This window comes from Adiantum capillus-veneris, chromosome 19, assembly GCF_014529385.1.
Source record: "Adiantum capillus-veneris isolate H3 chromosome 19, ASM1452938v2, whole genome shotgun sequence".
In the NCBI taxonomy this organism is placed as follows: Eukaryota; Viridiplantae; Streptophyta; class Polypodiopsida; order Polypodiales; family Pteridaceae; genus Adiantum; species Adiantum capillus-veneris.
The window spans coordinates 120,631,340-120,651,685 of NC_140949.1; the positions used below are offsets into that span (position 1 = coordinate 120,631,340).

The 20,346-nt window shown below is 39.4% G+C and overlaps 1 pseudogene; it reads left to right on the forward strand.

Moving 5' to 3' along the window:
• Positions 1-1,385: 1,385 nt before the first annotated feature.
• LOC147434752 (uncharacterized) lies at positions 1,386-17,452 on the forward strand (annotated as a pseudogene).
• Positions 17,453-20,346: the final 2,894 nt, after the last annotated feature.

Consider the following 20,346-nt stretch of genomic DNA (forward strand, 5'->3'; position numbering starts at 1 on the left):
TGTGTATAGCTTGAACTTTAATCAGTATGACATTAAATAAGTTGTTATTTTTTATGCCTAAATGGGTTGTTATCTTCATTAAAGGCTTCAGTATTACTACATACAAAGCACGATATTTTAGAAGTATTGTAGGTTATTATCACATAGAGTTTGATATAGATGACATGAATATCACTATACGAGAGTTAGGTATGGAACGGCCTATAAATTGCGGTGCATTTCATATGGTCCATATGGAATCAATGAATGGATTTTTAGAATCTATTCTTTGGGTGACACACCTCAACGCCTTGGGCAGAGTGTTCGATGCGTTGGACCTTGGATCTTGAGAGTCCCGAGTAGAGTGGGTTGTAGGCTAAACTTCTCTCAATAAATCATCAAATGAATACATTGTCTTTACATTCCAAGAATCATGTTTTTTTTATGCGTTGGTTTATTAAAGTGGATTTTTATCTACTACACATCCACACACGCACGCACACACGTGTGTGTGTGTGTGTGTGTGTGTGTGTGTGTGTGTGTGTGTGTGTGTGTGTGTGTGTGTGTGTGTGTGAGAGAGAGAGAGAGAGAGAGAGAGAGAGTGAAATTTGCTAATTGGTAATGTAGGTTAACATGGGTCATGATGTACTGGTTATTCTCCCAATAGATTAAAGATGTTTATTTAATAAAAATTTAAAATTGAGTACATTTATAAGAAAATGGTGCATGGTGTTGGTAGTATCATTGGGTATATTCGTATGCAGACGGATGGTACAAAAATTGTGGACGCTTAAGCATTTCGCTTTGTAAAGTGTCACAAATCTTGAGAGAGATAAAAATGATGAGAGCTCTACAAGGACTACATATGGTCGATGTTGATTATGTCAATGTTTATGGTTGTGATATTCTATTGTGAAAGATATATCATAAGTATAAATCTTATATTTCAAATGACAAGTTTGAAGTTTTGAATTAATTGTAAAGTTTGTTAATGAGATATATTGGAGTGATCCTCAATCATCCAACTCCATAGTAGAATATGAGTCATTGTAAACATAAACATTGAGCTAATTGTAAAGCTTGACATGATGGAGATCTTTACACTTTTTGACATTGCAATATACGCATTGTGCTTATGTTTTTTCCAAGTATTGAAGTGAATGTTTTGCAAGTGGGTCATTGTAATCATCTCATCTCTCTCTCTCTCTCTCTCTCTCTCTCTCTCTGGAAAAAAAAACCTCTTCTCCACTTCTGTACCCCTCTCCCTCTCCTATTGCGGCCTTCCAATCATGAGAAAATAGAATAGCAAGGATGACCCGGTGGAGGATGCCATGAAGAATTGAGCGAGTCCATTCAGCAAGATCAACCGCCACCTCCTAGGTACTATTAACGTGCTCAATGCGTGCATGGCAGCACAGGAAAGCACGATACATACACTCCAGGATCGCGTGAAGGCCCAAGATGAGGAAATCGCACTACTCAAGAAAGAGCTTGTAGAGGTGCGATCACAGAATGTCCTCGAAAAGGGAGAGTTTCAACCCTCAGTGATTGAAGAGCTTAACACGTTTAAGGAACAAGTGCGGGCCATCAAAGAAGGTGGGGAGCAACAGAAAAAATGACCACCTCATGGGTAGATGTCATCACAAAGACCCAACAAAAAACAGAAAAGGCCAAAAAATGGATCAAGATTGTCAAGAAAGGAAAAGGCAAGGAAATAACCCCCATCCCCACACCAACCATCATCAACTTGACACTAGAAGAGGAACAAAGGAGACGTGTGAGGGTCTTACATGTAAGGATACGTGGCCTTAGAGACCAAGATAATGTGGATGAAGAGGTGAAAGAACTCATGACTCTGGTGGGGGTCAACGAGCAGACGTGTATAAGGGCTTGGAGAGTGGGCACTAAGAAAAGTGGGAGCAACGGAGAAATCTCAAAGGAAAGGGCACTCATTCTCCGCTTCCCCTCCATGGAAGCGAAGAAGGACTTCTTGAAGAAGAGACCGACTCTAAAGAAGACTGGCATCTTTCTTGGAGAGGACCTCACCCTCTCGCAGATTTCTCATATGCAAGAAGTAATGCCGGAAATTAGAGCAGCAAGGGAAAAGGGGAAGATTGCTTTTTGCAGGGATGGAAAGGTGGTGATATTGGAGCGATGCCCCGCATGACGGTGCGAGACCTATGGGACCACACTAAAGATGGCAACCTAGAGCCGTTCACTCCGTCTTGATGTAGGGGCCTTTGAGGATAGCTTCACAGGGAGAAAAATCATTTTCTACTCTGAGACGCATCAAGCCGTTGGGCAATCCATGCCACAGATGAGCAGATATAGATGGGAGACAGCCTGTAGAGACAGGAGACCAGATCGGAGCATCGAGAACGAGGCTCATGGGGAGTGGCAGTTCTATTTGAGGAGGAGTTGCAACCATTGATATATATAGCACGCAAGGATGAACAGGCTAAGTACATGTGGGTAAGGCTCAGGGCAGAGACAGGTGAATACCTCTACATTGCTATCTGTTACTTTCCTCCTAGTACGTCAGTATATGCCTCACCTAGAGGACAATCCCCCTTTGCTATTTTGGATAATGACATATGGGAGTTTTCCAAGGATGGTGACATTATCATACTAGGGGATTTCAATGTTAGGACCAGGGCAATATTTTATGATTCTTCCAAATAGATGCTTAGGGAGTTGGACGTTACAAAGATGGGTCTATCCAAACTATCAGAAGATGAGGAATACACTGAGTATGGTAGATACTTGATAGATATGGGAACCGCGCATAGATTGGCCATTTTGAATGGCCTACAAAGATTTTCGACAGCTGGAGGTTTTACTTGCTTTCCACACCGACATGGTGCCAGCATAGTCGATTATGTTATGGCCCAGCCAGGTCTCATTCCATTCTTTCAAAATTTCATGGTGGGCACTAGACCAGTTGGAGTAGCAGTTGATCATGCTATCCTATCTATCACCGTGACGTTTCAATTCAGCACAGCTCCATTAGGAGAGGTCCCCACACACACTCGATATACCTTCATGAGGGAGACGGATTCTGTGCATATGGATGAGATATACAAGCAACTATGCACCCAGGAGCCAGGACGGCCACTAGATGAACTCACTCAAATACTAATAGAGACGCTCCATGATGCAGCATCAGAGGCATACCCCCATAGCCAGCCTACACGAAGACGATCTGGAAGCATGCCCCATAACAGTTGGTATGATGAGGAGTGTAGAGAGACTGAGGATCAAATTACAAAGGGAAGTGCTCATGGGTATCACCACACATAGACAGTCACGGATTATCTTTCACCGCTTGGTGCGACGAAAGAAAAGGGCCTATCTATCTCAGCTAGAGTGGGATCTGTATCAGCTATTTATAAGTCAAGACTCAGGAAAATCATGGAGGCTATTCCACAAGCATTCACCACCACCAGCGGTCACCTCCACTGAGACATGGGGGGAATATGCCACATCTCTCTAAACAGCATTAGGGCAACCACCTCTGCTGAACCCACTAGAGACATGCTGTAACATTTAATGGCCTAATAACTTATGCGTAGTGGAAATTAGCATGAACATAGTGGGCATTTCATTAGAATAGATTCCTAATGAGAATTACAAGAGTGCTTGGGTGGAGAGAGAGTATTCTTTCTTCACACATGGTCAAGTTTGTGTGTGTGTGTGTGTGTGTGTCAATGCCAAGCAAAAATCAGCCCCCTCTCTCTCTTGGGCGAGCCCTTCCTGCTAAATTGGTCTGGCTTTTGCCTCATTGGACCTCCCCAAGTCAAGCCAATGTGTGTTAAGCAGCATAAGTGATAGCCTTCTAACATGTGTCCCCCTTTGCCCTTTTGTGAGAGCTTTAGGTAATTAAATAATTAAACTAAACTCTCATTGGACCCCTTTGCCTCCTGGCCAATAGGAATCAGGCAAGCCATTGGGCTCCTAAATGCTCATTGGACCCCTTGGGAGACTGCCCAATAGTCTTCTAGGAGACTTAATTCTCATTGGTTTCTTTTATTAAATGTTTTTAAATTAATTAAACTAGATTTACTCTAGCTTAATTCTCATTGGTCCACTTCAAGGGTCTTCCAATAGGAATTGGGCACACCTTGTGGGCATCTGGCCTAGGGAGCTGACATGTGTCCCTAATTCCCTTTGTGTAAAGGGAGCCTGTGTGTGTGTGTGACTTTCTCTCTCATCCCCTACTAAATGGGCTCGTCCCCTCCTTTGTAGGCTTTGAAGAAGACTTTTGTACACACACTAAGCATCCAATTTTCCCTAGGGTTGACCTTTGGACACAACCTTTGAATTTTGGAACCTTAGCATTTTGGAAGTCTTAATGGGCTGAACCTTAGGGTCTTTTTAGCCCATTGTTGCACATGGCTCTTTTGCAGATGCCCCCCCCCTTTTGATCCCTATTTTCCCTCCTTTGGATCCCTACTGTGGCCGATCTGCTAGCTTAACCAATATTCTAGCTTTTTCTCCCCTGGTACCTCCCCACATTAAATGATCAGTTTAATATGAGAAAATCATTTAGGAGAATTAGATATTGATTATTATGACATTACCTCTCTCTTGAAATCATAGTCGTCCTCGACTATGGTGTAGAGAAGATAAAGCATATTCATGAGTCCTTTTCTTAGCGGGTAGAGGATCCCTATGTTACCCTACGACATCATTCCATAATGGATGACTAGTCCATTTGGCGCTTGAGAGCCTGAGGCTGCCGCAAGCATGTCTGCACATCAGTCCTATCAATCTTCCATAGTAGAGTGACAAGCTCTACTTGGTGTTTGGGAGACGTCGTCTCCACAAACTTGATCTAAGCATGCATACTACTTTATTTTTGTGCACAAATAAAGAAAAAGAGAGTCTTATAAGACAAAAATTTTGTTCATTTTTAACATTTTGTACATTTTCTTACTCTTGGGAAGCATTGTAAGCATTGACAAGGTTTAGGTTATCCTTTAATTGTATGCCTTGCATCCATCTAGCATCTTCAAAAGGATAATTCTTAAACTTAATAAGATATCGTCGGATAGTCTTACCACCTCTTAATACCTTGTCTTCATGTCGGAGAATGGACTCGGGCTGCAGCACCTCCTCTTGGTCCTCGATCTCCGGTGGGTCTTCAATAGTTGGTTCTTGAGGTGGCTCTCCTTTGTAAGGCTTTAATAGGCTCACATGAAAAGCATTGTGTATGAGCCAATGATTGGACAACTTAAGTTGATAGGCCATGTCATTGATTGGCCTAAGAATCTGGAAGGGACCATAGTACCTTTTTGCTAGTTTAGCATAGTACTTTTGGTGGCCCGTAGGATTCTTGCCCGTCGTGTGCCTTAATCGAACCTTGGGAAACTTTAACAAGACCCAATCGTTTTCTTTAAAGGCTTGGGCTCTTCTGTGCTTGTCAGCAGCAGCCTTTTGCCTTTGCTGTGAGATAGAGATAGCATCTTTAATCTTTTGAAAATATTCTTGTAGGTCTCGGCTATACTCATCTGCAGCGAAGATCTTCCCATGTACTTTAAGTAGCAAGGGACTTTTTGATCTTCCCTCAATTACCTCGAAAGGTGCTTTTCCCGTGGAAGTATGTACAGTGTTATTGTAAGCATACTCCACTAAGGGTAAGTACTTCTCCCATTGGGATCTTTGATCTACTTTCGTTACATAGGCTTTTAGTAGATCGAGAATGGTTAGGTTAGCTATTTCACTTTGGCCATCAGTTTGTGGATGATAGGCCGAAGAGAAGTTTAGCCTTGTTCCTAAATTCTCAAAGAGACCCTTCCAGAAATTACTGGTCATTCTAGGATCTCTATCTGACACTATGGAAGTTCAATTTTTAGGGAATTTCTTGTGAATTTTCTTTTTGTTTGTGAATTTTTTTAATTTTCATGAAATTTTTGATGGTTTTACGAATTTTTTTTATTTTGTGGGATTTTTTTGATTAGTTTTTGAATTTTCTATGATTTTTTTGAGTTTTTTATTATTTTTGTGATTTTTTGGGAAATTTTTTATTTTTTTGTGAATTTTCTATGTTTTTTCTATTTTTGTGAATTTTTTATTTTTTTAGAATTTTCTAAGAGGTTTTTATTTTATTTTTTCTAATTCTTCTAATTTTTTATTGGGTTTTTCTATTTTATTGTGATTTTTAAACCCTTTTTTATTTTGATTTTTTTGATTTTTTTACTTTTTAAATCGTTTTTGTTCTTTTCTGTGAATTTTTATTCTCTTTTTTTATTTTATTAATGATTTTTTTCTTTTTTATGAGTTTTTTTAAATTCTTTTTGTGAAATTTTATGTGTTTCTTCTTTTTTTTTAAAAATTGTGAGTGTTTTATGTTTTTTGTGATTTTTAAAGCCTCTTTTTAAAAAAATTAAAAGTAAATAAAATAATACAAAAATTACTTGCACCTTACGTAGCTTACCTGGCTGGAGCCTGGAATGGCGTCGCGTTGACCTGCAGCACGAGCGTGAAGGCGATTGATACGGGCCTAGCGCACCGTACGAGGAGAGAAGCGCGGCGTTAATGGCGGGGTTCAGCAACAGCGTGCGGCTGGCAGAGAGAGAGGGTGAGAGAAAACAACAACGTGTGTGAGTGTGTGTGTGTGTGTGAATGCGCTAAGGCTGCCAGCGAGGGGGATGTCGGGGCAGAGAGAGAGAGAGAGAGAGCGGCGCGCTTACTGAGCCAGGCGTTCGCGTGGGTGGCCTTAATGGCTCCGGACAAGAGGGGGTACATACCAGTGTTAGCAAAAAAAAAACCAGGTACAATGTATTTTAACCGGCAAAAATCATAGAATCCCGGTTTGATTTTGAGCTTGCCTTAAAGAAAACCGGCAAATTTAGACAAGTTTTAGTGTAAATACCGGCAAAAGCTTCGAAGTTTGACCTAAAAACCAGTAGAATTTCAAGTTTGCCCTTATTTTCTTCGGTTACAAAAAATGTATTTTTCTAGCAGCCAGCAGGACGTAGAGGATAGAGGGAGTACAAGATGCAAAAAGGGAGAGAGAGAGTGTGCGCGACAGAGGAAAGTACGGGTCAGGTGTGTGAAAAAGACAAGGAGGAAGGGGTAGCGCTCGTGACAGTCGGCAGTCACCTGCTGACAGCACGGGCAGCGAGGCAAGAGAGTTAGAGAGTGAGGGGGGTTAGAGAGAGAATGGGGGGGGGGGTTAATAATCACGCTTGTGGAGGGGGTGTTGAGGAGAGAGAAAGTTAGAGAGAGAGTGAGAGTGTGGGGGTGTGTTCACGCTGAACGAGACGAGAGCGGACGGTGGAGGAAGATTATTTAATGTCGTAGGAAACTATCCCAAGAGATCGTAATCCGACACGGAATTTTATGTGCCGCAGGGCACGGGTGTCAAAGCTTGAACCAGCTTTCTATTAATGTTATTTTCTTCAAATTTCCAAAAATGCCGAAAATAGGTCGAAAATTAGCCGAAACTCCAAAAATTCACTCGAAAATCCCAAAAAATCCCAAAAATTGCCAAAAAAAGTCCAAGAAAATCACCGACATTCACAACCAAATATTTTCGACACGTAAAAGCACACCAAAAATAGCATATTTTTACCAAAAATGCCAATTTCGACAAAATTGTCCACTCGACCCTCGGAAATAGCGAAACGCTCAAAATTTGACCACTGAGGGCACAAATGCGAACAAAATGATGTCGTAAATATGCACACACAAAATAGCTCGTAAATATCGCAAAGTAATGCAAAAAATTAACCAGATTAACCGAAAACTAATGCAAAAATTTATCAAAAATTTGCTAGAATTATTTTAAAAATACCCAAAAAAATTCTACAAATTCTCCACACATAGGGGAATAGTGCAGCCAAATAAAATTGCAAAAATCGCCTCAATTCAATTGCAAAACAATTTCATCAAATAAATCAAGACTAGGCAATTAAACCGACAAAATTATCAACAAAATTAGGTCAAAATTTGACACAGTTGAAATGTGTAAATTCCTGTTTTGAGCAAAAAAAACGCAGCAATTAACCAATTATGCAATCAAAATATGAATCAATCATGCAAATTAAACACTTTTTAGGCAGTCACACACTAATAAAATTGGCAGTTTTTACCAATCTTTAGGTGCGCACACAAAAGGGTTAAACTTGTCGTATTTGCAATGTGACTTCACAAATCATTAGTTGAGCATGAGCACAACACAAATTAATCGTCACAATTGAAAATCATTAAGCACACATTCATTTTTAGGTGCACAAACATGGGCAAGATAGTACACACACACCTAAAATTAAGCATACACACACTCAATTAGAATGCACACACATAATTGCAATTGACCATCCAAGCATACAATTAACTCAATTAGGCACCCAATTAGCAATCTACGATCACCAATTAGCAATTGAAACTTGTCAAATTCATACGCCACCGAATCTTAAAAATTTCGGCATTACGACGGAGTGAAAACGAAAAAAAAAATCAATCCACATTGCATTATGCGGGGATCTCTACACAATTCTACACATCTTTAGATTCTAAGCAGGTTGAGAATACCACCTTAATTACCTTTCCATTGAAGATTAATTGAATGGTCAAATGCTCCAGTCCTTCATAGCACATTCATAAGTTAGCAAAAATTAGTCAAATTAGCAAGGGGTTAGTGTGAAATTAGAGTGTGTAAACACACGATTGGCAAGATACGGTGACACATTAGGGAATTATGAACACATTGCTTCATGAACACGCATCCAAAATCCACAAAAACATAAACACAAGTGAAATTAGTAAGGGAACGCATTCGATTATGCCACAATTACACTAGCATAAGTAATCGTCCCCGACAACGGTGCCAAATGTTGGGGGTTCCATGGTTGCAATAGCTCCAATGACCAAACATAATTGTCAATACGGAGGGATGAGCTACCTGGCTAGGGCATGGAAACACTCCCCACGATTAGTGAGCTAATCATGGCAACACAAATGGTTAACTCTACGAGGTGAGCTTCTCGGCCTATGGAGGAGCTAAGCCACAATATCTAGAAAGTGCAATGTAGATTAGGAGGCTAAGAGGAGAAATATTTAATGCTTTCTTCTATAGCCAGAATGAGCACTGCTAGCTAAGTGTGTCGTTCGATATGTAGAATACAAAGATGTACACACTTGCATCTATTCTTTACAGAGACAAAATGAACCCAACAAGATAAGAAAGAACCCCTTTACAAGCATGATTCTTAGAAAGCTCGAACATGCTTCAAGTTTCCTATTGTCACATACACTCACTCAAACATGAGAGGAGATGATTGTTCATGTCATACAAATAGAATCAAAAGGCCTCAAGGATCTATGGGGTGGTGGACAAGGATGTACAAGCTTGGAGCAATTCCATTAGTTACAAAGGTCCTTCGATGAATCTCTAAATGAAGGTGTGATTTTGTAGAGGGCATTGCAATAATCAACCAACTGTCCTCAACAAAATACGCATTGATCAATACTTTGCACGTACAGAGAAGGGAACCCATAGATGTGTCGTACAATTTCAAGGTATGATAGAGATCTACTCTACAACTCCATGAAGAAAATTCATAATTAATCTACTGCACTTGGGTGTTCTATAGGTCATGCCACTTGGGGTTGAACTTGAAAGCCATGCACTTGGCCTTGGTAGTTTTTACATCATTAGGGATCTCTAAAGTTGGTGAGTCTTGACTTCGATATGTGATACTTTAGAAAACTCTGATAATTAAAATTGTAGTAGCTCTATATGGAAGCGATACTTATACACTTGGGTTGAGATTAAAAGCCATGAATAATCCAACATGTGTAAATCATGTACTTGTCTTGGTATTTTTTATTTCAGTAAGGATCACTAAAGACATTGTCAATGAGTCTTTACCTCAATATGTCATACTCAAGTCGGTTGTGGCATCTAAAATTATTGTTCTATATGTCAGTCAAAGTCACACACACCATTCTCAAGAGATCCCAAAGATCTAGATGTCAACTTTAGATCTCTTAACCTAATAACCTAAAGCACTAGAGGAAGCCATGCTTGGCTAATACAAAGGTTAGTCACACACATCAACGTTTCACACTTGGATCCCTAAAACCAAAAGAGAGATTTCAAAAGGGATAGATAGATAGAGGTACCTGTGTGATTGATAGGATATTATCTTGTTCACTCTCTCTCTCTGTGTGTGTGTGTGTGTGTGTGTGTGTGTGTGTGTGTGTGTGTGTGTGTGTGTGTGTGTGTGTGTTTGTGTGTGTGTGTGTGTGAGATTGATCATTACAAGTGAAGTGAGTGGTGATCTCAAACTCTAGTATTAAAAAGAGAATTGAAGATTCAAAACAAATCTCTTGGGTGATATCAAAATTATGCTACTCCTTTGGTTATTTTGAGAGAAAGGGTATGCTAGTTATCTGTGCTTACTTTCACACCCTACCGATCTCAAAGGTCTCTCGGATATTCTTAGCCTTTACCTCAATATGTGATACTCAGGTTGGTTGTGGCATCTGAAATTATTGTTCTATATGCCAATCGGAGTCAGACACACCATTCCCAAGAGATTCCAAAGATCTAGATGTCAACTTTAGATCTCTTAACCTAATATCTTAGAGCACTACAGGAAGCCACGATTGGCTAATACAAAGGTTAATCACGCACATCAACGTTTCACACTTGGATCACTAAAACCAAAAGAACGATTTCAAAAGGGATAGATAGATAGAGATATGTGTCATTTTGATATGATATTAATATTTCCTCTTCATGTTCATACTCTCTCTCCCCCCCCCTCTCTCTCACCATACACACACACACCCATTGATTATTACAAGTGAAGTGAGTGGTGACCTCAAACTCTGGTATTAAAAAGAGAATTAAAGATTCAAAATACCTCTCTTGGGTGATAGAAAATTTATGTTACTATCCTTTGGTTACTTTGAGAGAGAGCGTATGTCAATTATCTATGCTTACTTTCACACCCTACATATTTCAAAAATCTCTCGAATTTGCTTAGTCCCACACAATTGCAAATCAAAAACAAGATATGTACAAAAAAACACATAGAGAGAGAGAGAGAGAGAGAGAGTTTTCTAATGCTTTGAGCATTTACTAAAGAGACAATTTTTAATTTCAAGTTTTGCTTTAGAAAAGGATACCTTTCTGGGAAGGATCCTAGAGCAATTAAACTTATACTATCTCCTACTTTTGTAAAGCAGAGACCTAATGGCACCTAAAATTTATGCTGAAGGCTTTGGCCAGGGATTTGAAGCAATGGAGATAGTATTGGAATGTATAATGATCCATTACTCTCTAGAGAAGAAAGTTGTTTTTTTATCAAAGCATTGTTTGAGGTTTCTTTCTAGGTGTTATTATAAAGGAAGCTTGGAGAAAAGTGTGTGTTACACAACTTGGGTAGCTTGCATTTTGTTTTCTTCAAATGTGGAGTAAAGGCTTGGAAGGCTAAAGAAAAGACTATCCAAACATTTGTTGGCAAATATTTTTGCTCTAATGGAAGCTAGGCTACTCCCATTGAATGAACCACCAATTGAATTGAGAGAACAAAATACTAGATGCAACAATTTCATCACCAAAACTGAGATTGTGAACTGTACATCTGGCATCCACAAATTTGACAACAAGACCAAGTCTAGCAAGTGCAGATATAGACAAAAGGTTCTTCTTGATCCCAGGTACATAAAGTGCATCAACAAGTGTGAAACAACTGCCATTTGTAGTAGTCCGCACAATCTTCCCAAACCCCTTGATAAAATAAGAGACATTGTTGTCACAAGTGATTGTATTCCCAGGAGGGACATCCTTGAGAGAGGTAAACAAGTCACGATGAGAGGTAATGTGCTTTGTAGCACCACTATCAAAGTATTACACATGTGAACTCTACAGAAACTGATATACATGCATCATAGAAGGATCATATATGCACTCTACACTAAAAGCCCATTGTGCATCTACATCAACATCACAATCTCCTTTCACAAAAGACTCTACAATAGCTACACTTGTAATGGAACCATCCTTTTTCTTCTTTGGCCTCTTTTGCCTTCAATTTAGGACACTCCTTGATCAAGTAATCATTGGCTTTACAATAATGGAAACGCATCTTCTTTTTGCTCTTTTCAGCAGAATTCCTAGACAAAGTGTTGCCATCAGAAGCATTAGGAAGAGGTGATTTTCCACTCGTTGAAGAACCATGAGAATTGGTTACATTGCTATTACCAACTTTTCTTTGAGTAGCAATAAAAGATTGTTAAACTGCATGCTGTTTAGCCCTGTTTTTCCTTGAAAGTGACTCACGCAATAGCAATGTGCATAATGCATCAAACTTGACAACATCAAGATTTCCTTGGTTCATAAGTCTCCAAGTACTAGCAAAAGTTTGATAAGAATCTGGCAATGCATCAAGAATAGTCTACACAAGGGAACTGTCTGAAATGACTTCGCTTGCAGAAATGAGTTTGCTCATTAATCTCCTTGATACTAGCAAGAAAAATGTCCATGTCATCTTCCCCATGCATATTCTTTGATTCTAGCTCTGTATGTAGCAACTAAATTTTAGCCTCATTGTGACTTGCATAAAGACCAACTAGAATATCTCAAGCCTGTATAGATAATTTAGTTGAGAAAATGTGAGGAGTAATAATGCGCTTCACAGATAATGCAATTAATGCATGAGCCTATGCATCTCTAACATCCCAATGAGCCTACTCAATTGTAGGCAAAACAGCTCTAGCAGCAGTAATCCTGCCACACCAAAACCTGCAACATCCTCAACAACACCTATATCCATAGAACCAGGACGTACATCAATGCCCTGCACAACATTTTGAATGCCCTTTGACACAAGAACATGTTGCATCATGTAAGCCCACATTGGGTAATTGTCCCCATCTAATGTATGTATCAGCAGCAAACATCCTAAATACATCTTGTTGTTGTCAGCCATGGCAAGTGTCTGCACCTAATGTGGAAAAAACCTGAAAAGAGGAGAAACGAGGTGAGACCAGCGCGTGCTATGTAGCACAACCCGAAGGAGATTGTAAGAAACTTAATATGCAAAAATGGCACTGACAAAAAGTCTACACACAAAAGGACAAAAAATGTATGTGCAATACTTCTTGTAGTAGAAACGGAGGTCGAAATGAGCCCGAATCAAAATCTGAGTTGATCAAGCTCTACAAGATTTCCCAACGTATTTGTCAACCTACTGACACTCACTAAAGCTCACCAAAATCTAAGGCGTGTTGGTGATGCTCGCGACTATGCCCGGAAGGACTCAACCTGTTTTGATACCAATTGTTGGAAATAGGGTTGCCGAGAAACACACACAGCTTGGAGAAGATGAAGAAGCTCAAGGCACACAACAGAGAGTAGTATTACTTGGTGTGAAATGTAAAGATAAGTTAGCCCTAGAGTGATGGGCGTATATACAATGCACGGGGGGAAAACCTCCTAGTGAGGGAAAAAATGCCCTGGTGGTCCTAAGTGTGTTCACACACATCACTACCACGTGTATATGGTAACACCAAGCTCTATCTCAATTTTTTTATGCCGGCTCTTCACACTCTCTATATAACAAGTGTGTGGGTGTCTGTGTATGAACACACCCTTAGAGAATTTAAAGAATAGCTTAGTTCTAGTTCTCTGCTGAATTTTTTATCGATTTCAGCTCTCAGGCTTGCTTGCCCAATTTCAAGCTCCAAACGCTCAAACGTGTGTGTGTGTGTGTGTGTGTGTGTGTGTGTGTGTGTGTGTGTGTGTGTGTGTGTGTGTGTGTGTGTGTGTGTGTGTGTGTGTGTGTGCACTTTCCTCTACAGTTCATAGTTGCTTGGTGCCTTTCTCTATGTTGCTGACTCCAACTCTTAATCTCCCTCAATCTCTCACAAGCTTTGTCTTGCTACCTGCTTCAAGCACCATTTCCCAGCTCGATTGAGGAGCTCTGTCTTTGCTTGTTTTTCGCCTAGCGCTTTGTCGACTAAGGCCCGAATGTCTGTGTGTGTGCGTGTGTGTGTGTGTGCACGCGTGCGTGTGTTGCTGTTTTAGACTTATAATTATACACAAAAGAACATTATAGTTCAAAAGACAGTTGGCTTTAGACAAAGGACAATGATTAGCACAAAAACAACTCAATTTTTGATTCATTTTTGTACATCATAGTGAGAATGAGGTATCAGTGTTTTGTACATAAGATAGTCAAGAACAACTTATTCTGAAGTGAAAGAGGCCAGGTTTGACAGTGATGGACAACAACATAGCCAAAAATATCCTAAGTAAAGATATATTCCTCACCTACATCCATATAAACAAGACAACAAATTTGTGAGCCTTGAATACATATTATAGGTGTCAAAAAACCTATCAGTTGTTATCCATGTCCTACTTAAAACCTTTTTAACTTGTATCTACCATCCATGTAGTGTTAAATATCAGTAAATATCCATTTTGAGAACAGCAAGCCACATATGAAAGTGACATATGTGCGTATGTGTGTGTGTGTGTGTGTGTGCGCGTGCCCACCCTAACCCAAGCACCATGCTCAATAAGTCAATAGTAGGCCCATTGAGTATGGGCCTACTACCTCATCAAGTTGATGAGAATAGAATAGTCAAATCTGAAGCCAAAGAGCTGTATGATATCAAAAAATCCATGAGTCTCATCCGAGTTATAAGTGACAATGTTAACATAGAGGATTATACTCCACACAAAGTTTTAAAGCTTTGTTATCCTATAAAGAATAGTATGGATGTCATTCATAGTCAGTCGTAGAAGTTTTCCATGCTTTAACCGGTTTCTATGGATAGTCCTCAAACGAACCATCCATCAAGAGTAGTATGTTTATAGGTAAAATGTTCTTGAAATCATAAGAACCAAAATAATTACATAAGGGTAAGTAGTTTTGGATTAACTTGCAACCTAAAACTAGCGAAATCAAAGACTACAATATCTGTGAGCAGGAATCCAATCTATAGACAAGGAAAGACCACCTAACACCTGTCAACCTTACAACAAATTATAGACAGCTGGTCCATCAAAGCCTATAGACAAAAATCTCCAAATCCACGATCCAAGTTTTCTAGCTTTCTGGAAGAACCTTGTGTTTAGGACGTGTGTTTTGCTATTTTGAGGCTTATACTTATCCACAAAAGAACATAATAATTCAAAAGACAAATGGTGTTAGACAAAGGACAATAATTAGCACAAAAGCAACTCCGTCTTTGATTTATATTTGTACATTATATTGAGAATGAGGTATCATTCTAGTGTTTTGTGCATAAGATAGTCAACAACAGCTTATTCTAAAGTGAAAGAGGCCAGGTTTGACAGTGATGATAGCTTAGCCAAAAAGATCCTAAGTAAAGATAGATTCCTCACCTACATCCATATAAACAAGACAAAAAATTCATTAGCCTTAAATACATATTACAGGTGTCAACAAACCTATCAGTTGTTATCCATGTCCTATTTAAAACCTTCTTAACTTATAACTACCATCCATGTAGTGTTAAATATTAGTCAATATCCATTCTCATAACAGTAATCCATAAATGAAAGTGACATGTGTGTGTGTGTGCACGCGTGCACAAGCACAAACATAATCAAGTTGCTACTTCCGACTCAGCTCGATTTCCTTGTTGCAATGCTACTACTCACATGCTTCAATTCTTGCTACCATTGCAAATCCAATTTGGTTGTAGTAAGTGTGTGTGGTCACACACACACACACACTCCCAAGCTCGCCAATGCTCGCTCAATGTGTAGCATTGTTGATTCTTTGCTGCTTGAACTACCAAGCCCTTGACTCTTGCTCACATTAATTGCAAAATTACACAACACTGGTTCTGATTTGTAGCTTCAAATCCTTCCCAAATTTTGGTAGCTTGCTCAACTTTGCACCACTTGCTAGCTCTGATTCCAATGCTCACCTCGATGTTTGCAGATTCTGTAAGCTGCCTTTGTCCAATGTGTGTGTGCGTGTGCGTGCACGCTCTCACACACAACCACACAAAGGATTCCTGGGATCTACTGTGCTTTGCTTGATTGCTCCTACAAAGATCCCCTCCAAGATTTCAAGCTCATAAGCTGTGTTTCTTGCAGATTTGCCCAAATCCCAAGATTCCACAAGCCAAGAGGGGTTGCGTACACCATTGAGGAAGCCAAGCTTTGACGATGTCCTCTTGATGTCAAATCTGCTTGCACCAAGATCGATCCTCAAGCTTGCATAGCTCAAGCTTCAATGAGTGAGATATGTTGCTTCCACAACTCATCGAGAAGCCGTGGCATGTACATCGAGAAGCGAGCCAAAAAAACCTATGCTTTGATTATAGTTGAATGAGTGTGTGCACGGTGTCATGCAAGAGAGGGAACGAGAGAAGAGTGCGGTGATGTGTGGGTGGAGCAGCCCTCCAAGAAGTGGGGAGATCCTTATTCATGCTTTGATAATAGTAGAAAGAGTGTGTGCACGGTGTCATGCAAGAGAGGGAACGAGAGAAGAGTGCGGTGATGTGTGGGTGGAGTAGCCCTCCAAGAAGTGGGGAGATCCTTATTCATGTGTATATACAAGAATAAGGATAAGTGTATAGACAGTGGGTGGCCGAACATCGGATGTCTAGCCATGGGCAAAGGCATAGCACAACAACAAACTATGCCATGATATCACTCAGTGCCCTAGCTATTATCTCCACTACACAAAATGTTAGTCAACTAGAATCTGAAAAGTAGGATAACACTAATGATGTGAGGGTTGTGCATAGACGGATCCTTGGTGGACAATCAATTGATTTGGGATTGTTAGGTGATGTCTTTGCAAAATTTTTGCAAGCCTCTTTTGGTAGTGCAGTGAAGCTAGATATAGCTTCCATTGATAGCCATAGCATGGGCTTGGAGGAGTATGCTGCAAAATGTGACAAGACAAAAGGAATGGTGGAGCAAAAATTCAGAGATAGAGCATACAAAATGCTCACCATTGCAAATCCAAGTAATGATTATGGATTCTTTCAACTCATCTACAACTATGATTGGTCAAAGAAGGGTATGGTTGCACCAACAAAGGAAAAGCTCTACATTGTGGCCACCTCTCGTGTTCGAGCACAAAGGTATGCCAAAATAGATACAATTCTCAAAATCTTCTATTCATTCAAAGTTTTGAATCAATTATTTAATATGTTATTGTTTCTATAATAGAAAGATGGAAGTGTTGCATATATATAAGATGGGAAAGGTGAAGGATGAGGCAACTATAGAGATGTTTGAGGATTCCAAAAAGACATTGTTGCAAACGAGAAAGGAACTCAACGAGAAGGAGAGGCTGAGTCTATTGTATAAGGGCTTTCAATACATGATGATGTGCATACGGATGGATCTGAAAAGTGAGTGAAAGAGAAATGAACAATGCATGTTTGGTGGATTTTCCATGAAGTGTGGAAAGAGCTTTTCAAAGTAAAGAAAGGAGAAAAGCAACCTATTATTTCTTGAACCCGAAGTGTTTTATAAAGCTTCTGCTTAGTCAAAATATTCTTGGTTGGATAATGATTAGTTGTATATTTCTTAGTCGGATAGTACTGTGTCGGATATTTGAGTCAGATGATATACCAAGAATCAAGTGGTTGTAACTACTTTTGGGTTGAGTATCTTTAAATGGCATGTGTGCAGCTCTTGGAAAAGCAAGTCTATGTTTTAGGATGTAGTCGTGAGGAAGATGATGTAGCTTTCATGATGAATCAAATTCTATTTTGCAATTCTATTACTCTACTTCTTTACTTTGTTTGAATACTCTGTGTGTCTTCTTGCTCAGTTTGAAGTTCATTTTTCAGATGTCTTAATGTGACTGATATTCTATTCTATGAGTTTTCTCAATGTGTTGTTGGACCCCAACATAATTGGCGATCCTGATGTGTCTATTGTGTTTCATGAGAGATGATGCATCTCAGAGCGGGGAGAGTGTTTGGGATACATTGCACTAGGGCTCTAGCCCAAGTGGGCACTATAGATCCAAAAAAATTTAAACAAGGTGCAAATGTTGTTGAGCTTGAACCAATCCCTAAGAAGCAACCTTTAGACCAAGGAGTAGAGAGTGTTGGAGTAGCAAATGGAAGGCATGTGAGAATTTTTTTGGGAGCTTTGCTCTTGATAAGAGGACCTGCAAGAAGTAGAACAAGACTCCAATTTGACCCATCTACTAGGCAAAACCTAAGAGAGTACCTCAACCTATCCTAATGGCCCAATAGCCTCCTATCCCAAAGGTCAAGGTAGCAAAATTTAGAGGAAGGTCCAAAGAAGATGTTGATTGTCACGTGGCTCAATTTGAGACGAAGTGGGTACTAGCTGTGTATCTTGATCCCATTAAGTTGCAACAATTTGAAGCAACATTGGAAGGAAAAAGTCATGAGTTAGTTTAGCTAATATGGTATTGCCCATTGATGCACTCAAAGTGGCATTTTTACGAAGATTTAGAAAAGAAAAGACTCCTAAAATGTTTTGAAGAAAATCAAAGACATCATGTAGGGAAACATGTGAGTTGAAGATTATGCTCAAAAATTTAGAATCTTGGTTGACAGATTACAGGGCAAAGAAAGACCCACAGATGAGATGTGGGCAAGTTATTTCTTGAAGGGATTAAGGAGAAGTTTAAAGAATTATGTGGCAAGTATTGATATAGAAGTGGAATCAATAATCTAGTTGTTACTATAGCTAGGGTTGAAAAGAGCCTTGGAATGACCAAGACCAAAAGCAAGAGTAAGGGAAGCTCTGATGCAAAAGAAGGATCAGAAGCAGAATCTGACTCTTAGCAAGAAAGTGACTCAAAATTTTCATCGGCCATTGATGATGAAGGCAATAAAGGTAGAGAGAAGAAGAAAGACAAGAAGAATAACGAGGATGATTTGGTTACTCAGTTAAAGAGTATTGGGTATTCTGTTGTAGCACCAAAAGGAAAGTAGTTTTGTTTGATATGTGAAAGAGAGGGTCATTATACTGCTCAATGTTGGTATATCCCTAATAATAGGGGTAGGCCAACTCCCAATGTAGGTAGGGAAAGATATGATGTGGAAGCCAATCAAGTAGCTCCAGTTTGAGGAAGACTACCATTTAAGAGACCACCAAGACCACCTTGAAGGAATTAAGATAATAACCAAAGAAGACCACTTGGCGTGATGCCATGTGTGTATTGTGGAGCACCAGATCATTGGGTTGGCTTGAATTGTGCATTATGGGTGAAGCATAGAGAGGAAAGAGGAATGTCGTTGGTACAGTACAATCAAGATGACTAGCAAGTATGGACATAACAACAACAGTAGAATCAGTCACAAGCTCAAGAAAATGCAATAATGAGTGACACCACTGGGAAACGAGAATAGGCATATGAGCAAGAACCAAATCAGGAGAAGCATAATCAAGAACATGTCGATGAGTGGGCTTGTGAGTGCACCCACCATTGTGATAGCCAAGATGTTGATGTGATGGTTGTGACCAGATCTAAAGCAAAGGACCGATTGATTGAAAGGAGTAGAGAGGAATCGGGGATCAAGTTCAAAAACAAGTTAGGCAAGAATAGAAAAAGCAAATCTTGGATGACATGAGTTCAAACATTTAAACTAACAATTAGAGGGAAAAAATTGAAATCAAGCCTCCAGATAACAAGGATTGGTTTGAGATACTGATTAATTCTCCATTATAGTTGTCATTAGATCAGTTGTTATGCATTGTACCAACATTCAAGGAGAGGTTCTTGAATAGACTACTAGGAAAAGAATATGAAAGTCAAACAAACCAAATAGTCGAGCTAACAATGCACAAAATTTGTCATTAAATTAGTTGTTAAGCATTGTATTAGCATTTAAAGAGAGATTATTGAATAGACTATTAGGGAAATAATATGAAATTCAAACAAACCAAACAACTGCCAAGAGTGCATAATATTTATCCAACACATGTTGATTTTATAGTTCATGTCATAAAGGTAACTTTTTGAGGAAGATTGTTTGAAGAAGTATTGCTTGATGGAGGATCTGGAGTTAATATATTACTTGACTCTATCTATCAAAAGATGCACTTGCGAAAATTAGACCTAGCACCTTTTAAGGTTAAGATGACAGATCAGAGAGGAGTTCAACAAGTAGAGATTCTGAGACATCATTCACTTCAAATTTCAAGAATGAATTTTCTAGTGGATTTTGTGGTTCTTAAAATGAAGGAGGGAGATACTTTTTATGAGATGTTGCTGGGAAGACCTTGGTTAAGATGGCTAACATTGGGGAGATAGTACGATGTTCTGACAAAAGGGAAACATGTGGTATCTATACCTATGCTCGGTAGGAAGAATATTCCTTACAAAGAAAGGCCATTGTATGCACAAACCATTAACCTAGCAA